Here is a 7,865-nt window from a genome sequence, read left to right as displayed (position 1 = left end):
AAATAAATCCCAGGAATTTGAGGTCATGAAGCCCGTATTTACACCAATTGACTCTTTCAGTTGGGAACTCTCTACAAGGCAGTAAACTCTTTGCATTTCTCTTTCTACAACTGTTAGATGAAGGTTGGGCAGTTGGCAATTTAGCCAGATGATAGTGTGGGTTTGTGTGTGGATACCTGTGTGTCTATGTTTCAGTATGAATCACAGTGATTCTGGTTCTCTTAAAAAGCAAAATGTAAGTAAATGACACAAGCACATTATTTATGTGGAATATTTATATCCACGTATCCCATATAAGGCTAGATTTGGGTCAGACAAGGCTTTCTCTAGCTGTCCTGATTTTTTACTTCACGCTCTAACTTCCATTCTCCCATAGGCTATCAGTGAGAGGAACATGTGGAATACCACTCACCCACTGAGAAAAGACCATCCGAGATGCTCATTTTATTGCAGAAAATGAAAGTTCACTGAAGAACTCTTGTAGTTGGTCATGTCAGCTTCTAATTATTATCATAAGACTCTAAGACTAAGCCAAGAATCAAAATAATACAGCCTGTTTTAATTAATGGGACAACTAATGATTGACTGAAATAAGATCCCATTTCCAGTGCCAAATGCTGTCAGGACAACACTAATTCCTAGCACAGTGCCTGCCACGTACTTGACGTATAAATATGAGAAGGGGCTGGGGGTTGGCTAGAAAGATCATCAACCTTGGGGCGGACAAATCAAGGTTCAAATCCTAACTTACTTCTTAGTAGTGTATGACCTTAAAGAAGTTATCTCATTTCAGTGACCCCAGCTGTGAGGTACTACTATGTGATTCTACTTTATCTATATTCCCCTAGCATGATCCTGCCCCTCAATAAATACACTTTGATGGAAAAAATAGATGCTTACTACTGATTGATTGGTTGCCAATTCAATCAACAATCAATGATATTATGCCAGTTAATGGTACCTGTAAGAATTTTGGAAGCATCTTTATCATTTCCATATTCGTCCCTACCAATAATCTTATTTATAGTATCAAAATCTCTCTTAAGAAGCCAAGAAAAGTGCAAATATCAATCTGTTTAATACAATTTTTAAATGGATTCAGAGAAGTGATGTCCCTTAGTCAAGCTGCTATAAAGTGATTAACCCTAGAGTGAATAATGAGTTTCTTATTCTGAATCAAAATCCTGGGCTCTCTCCTTAGTTTGTACCAAGACATTGCAGATTCTACTTTCACTTCCTGCTGACTCAAGTGACTTTAAGACATAAGATATGAGAGGTGAAAAGGACCTCAGGTGAAAAGATTGAGTTCTAGAGAGGATGAGTTACCTGGCTCAGGTCACAAGGGAGGTAAGGAAAAGAGTCAGAACTGGGTCCTGTCTCCTAATTGCCAGGCCAGGGGCCCTTCTGAAAACCCACATGATGAATACAGAGAAGGACCCGTTTGCCCTTCATGAGCAATAGAGTCCCACAGTCACAATGAATGAGGCTTGAAAATGAAAGCAAATGGAAATAAATGGAAAAGAAGCAACTCTTGGCCATCCCAACCCTTTGTTGTCAAATGAGCCTTTAGAATCTCTCTCCTCAGTAGACCCTTGATGGGGATGAGACAGACGCAGAAGCCCAGGGCAGCTCTACTTTACTGGCCAACAGTTGCCATGAAAACTAAAGGTAAGAGTGGTCTGGCCATTTCCTGAAGTTTGTAAAAGGCTCACCTCTTTCTTTCTCCAGGTTTCCTTGAATATCTCTTCTTTTTATCAGCAAAAGTTTGGTTCATGTTTGTCAACACTTATTAGGATAGTCAGTGGGTGGGGACAAAGAGCAATTCATCTGTCTTTGGCCTAGTTGCAGATAAACTTCTCTCAGTCTATGGCCTAGTTGCTGATAAATTTCCCTCAACCATGATGACTATAGCAATATTATAATTAGCTATCATAGAGAGATTTACTCTACTCTCCACCACCCTACACATGGGGTGTGATCAGCCTCAGGAGGGTCTTCAATCATCTTGTCTTCCTCCTGCCATGATGTCTCCAGCCTCAGGCTAGACCAGCTGCCTGGAGATCTTGCCCCTCGCTGCTCTGGACTAATCCCAAATGCTTCATACCAATACCAGCCATTTGTGGCTCCTTCCTGCCACCCACCTTCCCAACACACACTTTAACCTGGGTCACCAGCAGATCATCCCTCAGCAGACAGGTATTATCTAATCTAATACAAACCCTCCTCTCTTCCCAAGCTTTTCCACTGCACCCTTAGGAACTCACTGATCAGCAAACTCTCCTACACCTTTTTCCACTTCTAAATGTGTCTTCCTATGAGAGCCTGTCATTTACAACATGATGGAACTGGAGGACATTATGTTAAGCAAAATAAGCCAGGCACAGAAAGACAAACTTCACATGTCCTCACTCATTCATGGGAGCTAAAACTTAAAACAATTGAACACAGGGAGACAGAATGATGGTTACAGAGGCTGGGAAGTATAGTGGAGCAGGGGAGTGGGGATGGTTAATGAGTACAAAAATGTAGTTAGATAGAATGAATAAGGTCTAGGATTTGATAACTACAGTCAACAATAACTTATCGTACATTTTAAAATCGCTAAAAGAGTGTAATTGGATTGTTTATAACACAAAGAAACGATAAATGCTTGAAGGATGGAAACCCCGTTTAGTCTGATGTGATTATCATGCATTACACGCCTATATCAAAATATCTCATGTACTCCATAAATATATGCACCTACTAAGTACCCATAAAATTTTAAAATAACAAATTTAAAATAAAAATAAATTTAAAAATAAATGTATCTTCCTGCCCAGGGAAGCCAGGCTGTCCTCTGAGGATTCTACTTCCAGCAGCCCTCTCAGCTAAAGACTGCCTCTCCTCTTCCCCAAGCACCTGAAAGCTGGGAGAGGGGCAAATGCTCATCTGGTGACCCTCGTAACTTCTCAAATGTCTGACCTTCTCCTCCAAAAACCCCAGCTTTTTTGAAGCCAATCACCAAACTATGCAGCCTCACAAGCCTCTCATCGCTGTGTGCTGGCGGCCTCCTGGTTCATGGAGTCATGGGTGGTGTCAGCTTATTACTCACTGCCTTTCTCTTACCATAAACCCCATCATTGACTTTGGAGTCAACCAACACCCTGAGACTCAACTCCTAGTCCTTCTTTGCTCCAGTGACCTTTTCCTCCAGCCCACCTTAGCCATCCACTCACGTGGTCGTTGGTCTAGGTCTAGCGAAATATCATCTTCAAAATAGTGTTCCACCATTTCACCAGACGTAGACCATGTGAAACCTAGACCCTGCCATTGCCAATAACTGCAGCCTTTGGTTCCCAGACACCACATTCTCCTTGTTTTCCACTCATCAACCTTTGCTGGTTCCTTCTCCTCTCCTGACCTCTGAACATTGGTATGCCTCTTGTATTCTCGGCCTTTTCTGTACTCTATCCACACACATTCCTGTAAAGATCTCATGCAGTCTCATGGCTTAGGATGAGTTTCAAATTTTTATCTTCAGTATAAAATAGAACTGAGCTAGAACTCAGAACCCTGAATTCTAGTCTTATACAGCCAACTGCTTATTCCACACCTCTGCTTTCAAGTCTAAAAGGAATCTCAACCCTGACATGAACAAAACCAAAACCTGATTTGAAACCAAATCTAACTCCCCCTCAGTTTTCTCCATCTGAGTAAATATTTATTCCAACCTTCCAGTTGCTCAGGACAAAGTTCTTAGACTCTCCTTTGTCTCCCTTCTGCCTCATGTCCCACTTCCAGCCCATTGGCAAACCCTTTTTCTTCTTCCTTCACAACGCATCCAAACTCTGGCCAGATTCTCTTCTCCATCGCCAGCGCTACTAGCCAGGTGTAGGTCACTATCTGCTTTCACCTGGATTATTGTAAGAGCTTCCCAGCTGGCCTCCCTCCCTCGGTCTTGTCCCTCTTCTGTCTCCTCTCAACACAGCAGGCATAGTGGTCCTTCTAAGTGTATGTCTCATCTCTGTTCCAAACCCTCCAGTGGCTTCCCATCTTACACAAGGTAAAAGCCAAATCTTTGCAATGGCCTGCAAAGCCCTCCTCAAGCTGGCACATGTTACATGCAATCTGATCCCTTCCCCCCATCATGTCTCTGACCTCCTCTCCTACTACTCTTCCCTTGCAGAGTATGAGCCCTCCGAGATATCCAGGGCACCTCGCTTTAGCCACAGGCCTACCTTGCATCTGTTGTCATTCCGCCTGGACTGCTCTTCCTGAGACATCTGTATGTCAATTCCAGTCCCTTCCTTCCAACCTTTGCTCAAATATCCAGACCAGGCTGGAGTGCAGTGGAGCGATCTCAGCTCACTGCAACCTCCACGTCCCAGATTCAAGCAATTCTCCTGCATCAGCCTCCCGTGTAGCTGGGGTACAGGTGCACCCTGCCACGCCTGGCTAATTTTTTTTGTATTTAGTAGAGATGGGGTTTCATGGTGTTGCCCAGGCTGGTCTCAAACTCCTGAGCTCAGGCAATCCGCCTACCTCTGCCTTCCAAAGTGCTGTGATTACAGGTGTGAGCCATGGCACCCAGTTGTCTGTTGTACATTTTATTCTGTTTCCTAATTTATAAAGTTCATTTATCCAAATCTGCTTTCCAGAACTTTATTTTTCTGAACCTTTATTTGAAGGTTTATTTATTTATTTTACTCTTTAGCTTTTTACTTTTATGTTTTAATATGCATATCCAGAGTTAGAAATTTTCTCTGAGCTCTGCAACCAAATCTAATGTTATTTGATATTGTATGGAACCTGTCTTTTTATATATTTTTTTAATTGTGGTAAGAACACTTAACATGAAATCTACCCTATTAACAAATTTTAAGTATACAATGTAATAATGTTAACCACAGGCACGATGTTGTACAGCAGGTCTCTCAATCTTAATCACCTTGCGTAATGACAGCTACACCCGTTAAATAGCAACTCTCCATTTCTCCCTCTCTCCACTCCAACTCTTCTTCAACTCAACTAATCGCTTACTGTACCCCCATACGCAAGCAGCCAAATGTTGCTAGGGAAAAATCACACAACCAAGACTAACAGGACCCATTTCGAATTTATGACCAAAAATCTTCAGTGAGCACTCAACACTATCTGACAACTAAACTTCCCTAGTAAATTCATTAACCTACTCTCAAGATGACTATTAGACACTTTCTTCTCAATCCTCAAGTCTCCAACATCTCCTCCCACCCAACTTCAGCCAAAGACCTTGTCGTATATTTCATGCAGAAATATAGATGCAATCATGTGAAAACCATTTCAACTTCCCACCTTCATTCCACAAACTTATTTATATCTGTAGTCACATGCTCTGGTAAACGTGTGCCCTGTTTCCCAGTTTTCTGTCCTTCTCGTGAGCTGGGCTCCTGAAACAGTTTCTCCTTTTCTGTGTCATCTATTCCTTCCTAAACTAAATCTTTAAGCACTAGCTCCTCCAGCAATTTTTTTGTAAGTCTCTTCTCTGGCTACACTTTTTTCTTTAGTGGTTACAAAAACCCCCATGTCTTCAAATATCATCCAAATGTTGATGATACCCAAGTTCATTTTACTAGTCCAGACCTCTTTCCTGAGGTTTAGATTTGCATGTATAAACACATCTTTATTACATCTCTGTACATTTAATAGGTGACTTCAATTAACATGGTTGAAACTGAGCTATTGATCTTCCCTATCAAGAAAAATCATCCTAAATTATTTTCCTATCTTAGTACCACCATACAACCAATTTCTCAGGTCAAAACCAGAGTCATCTCCTTGGATTTCTTTCTCTCAACTCCACATTCAACCCCACAGCAAGTCCTGTCAGCATGACCTTCAAAATTTACCCTGAATCCAGACTCTTCTTGTCATCTCCACTGCAATCTGTTCAGTCTACACTATTGTCTTCTCTCCCTTGAACCACAAGAAGAGCAACAAACAAGAAAAATAAGTTAGATATATAGTGTGTTTCATGGTGATAAGAGCTAAGGAGAAAAAGTAAAACAAGGAGTCCGGATAGAAAGTGTTGGATTGAAGGGGTTGACATTTGAGCCAGCGCAGCTATGGGGGTCTCAGGCTTTAAGATGGGAATATGCCTGCTCATTCAAGCACCAGTAGAAGACACGTGTGGCTGGGGCAGTTAAAGGGTGGGAGAGGCAGGAGATTAGCTCAGAACAGTCATGAATGACAGGGGTGTGAGGCAGCCCAGTGGCCAGGACAGAGCCTGGTGGGTCACGGAAGGGACTTGGGCTTTCACTTTGAGTGAGGTGGGGAGCCTTTGAAAAGTTTTGAACAGAGAAATGGCTTCCTTTCAACACGATCATTCTGCTGTGGTGTTGAGAATAGATTACAGACAGCAAAAGTGCAAGTGGGCGGTCAGTTGAAAATAATCTGTTACAGAAAGTAACCTAGTAATTGCAGTATTGCTATAATGTATTCTACAGTAATCCAGGTGAGAAATGTGGCTTTGACCAAGAAGGTGGCAGTGGGGTAAGGTGTAGCGAAAAGTGCCAGAATTTTGGATATATATGTATTAGTTCTTATATATATAATAGCTCTTATCACTATTTTTTGTATATATATACATACACACACACACATACATAAACATAATCTTCAGTTAGAGCTAGTAAGAGTTGCTGAGAGACCAAAAGTGGGTATGAGAGTAAAAGAAGAGTCAACAACAGTGTCTCCAGCATTTCTGGAGACCTTTTGTATTCACTTTACTTATTCCCAATTAATAATTAGAATAATCCATGAGGAAGGCTGGCAGACTATGGTCACAGTGGGTGATGGGGACGTGGACAGGGTCCTTGCAGGAAGTCTTAAGGTATCCCTGGCTTCTGGGACATGTCAGGAGAAGGGAGCACTGGCTTTTCCATCATCAAGCCAAAGATGCCCCTCTTTGGGAATATGTTTAGTCCCAAGAAGATGCCTCCTTGGAATTCTGCTTCTCTCTCCAACCTGAATCCTTGGATCAGTCAACCCAGGAGATGGAGCTGGGCCTGGACTATGGAATTCCCACTATGAACCTGGAAAAGGTTCATAAAACAAAAGCAAACACAAAGCCTGAAGTTTGAGAATGACCAGTGGATAGCAGAGACAGGGGTTAGTGGAGGTGTGGACCGGAGGGAGGCCCAGTGCCTTCACAGGCAGAACCAGCAACTGGAGGAAGAGAACAGTCTCTTGCAGCTGAAAGTGGACATCCTGCTAGACATGTTTTCAGAGACCACTGCTAAATCTCTTTTAATGGAGAAGGAATTGGATGAATGGAAGAGTGTCTGCCAGAGGAGAAAAGGAAGACCCTAAAGACATTCATTAGGAGAACAGGGAGAAAGCCACCGATCAGGGGAGTAGGTTGTGGCTAAGCAGATTTTTTAAATTTGTTTTGTTTTGTTTTGTTTTGTTTTGTTGCGGGGGGAGGGGTTGTTTGTTTTTACTTTTTAGCCACACTAGCGAATTAGGTCCTGGAGACAGTATCATATAATGGGGACAACAGGCACTGATACCCTTGGGTTGGCAATAAGATGGTGAAATTTAATGGAGGAAACCAGGCCTCCAGGCCAGGGCAGTAACTAGGAAAGCGCTCCAGATGCACTGCTAGGGATGCTAGCCTGTAAAGAAAACCTCAGGGAGGTCTGGGGGTGGTGATAAGCCTTGGGGTGCCCTCCACACATGTAAGCATGCAAATGTCTATGTCCCAGAATCACCATGTTGGACAGACACCATTGGGAGAAGCAGCTGGAGCTCATCATCTCAGCGCGTTTAGTGTTTGGGGCACGACGCCAGTTCAAAAGAGCCTGTATTTGGGCTGCTTGGATGGGTGGCTCTGTTGGTTCTCT

At 42.7% G+C, this 7,865-nt stretch overlaps 1 pseudogene; it reads left to right on the top strand.

The window, feature by feature from the left end:
* The first annotated feature begins 6,918 nt into the window (after window positions 1–6,918).
* On the top strand, window positions 6,919–7,332 carry LOC102143144 (protein chibby homolog 1 pseudogene; annotated as a pseudogene).
* Window positions 7,333–7,865: the final 533 nt, after the last annotated feature.

The sequence above is a fragment of the Macaca fascicularis genome, chromosome 12 (assembly GCF_037993035.2).
Source record: "Macaca fascicularis isolate 582-1 chromosome 12, T2T-MFA8v1.1".
NCBI lineage: Eukaryota > Metazoa > Chordata > Mammalia > Primates > Cercopithecidae > Macaca > Macaca fascicularis.
This window is presented reverse-complemented; position numbering and strand designations above follow the sequence as displayed.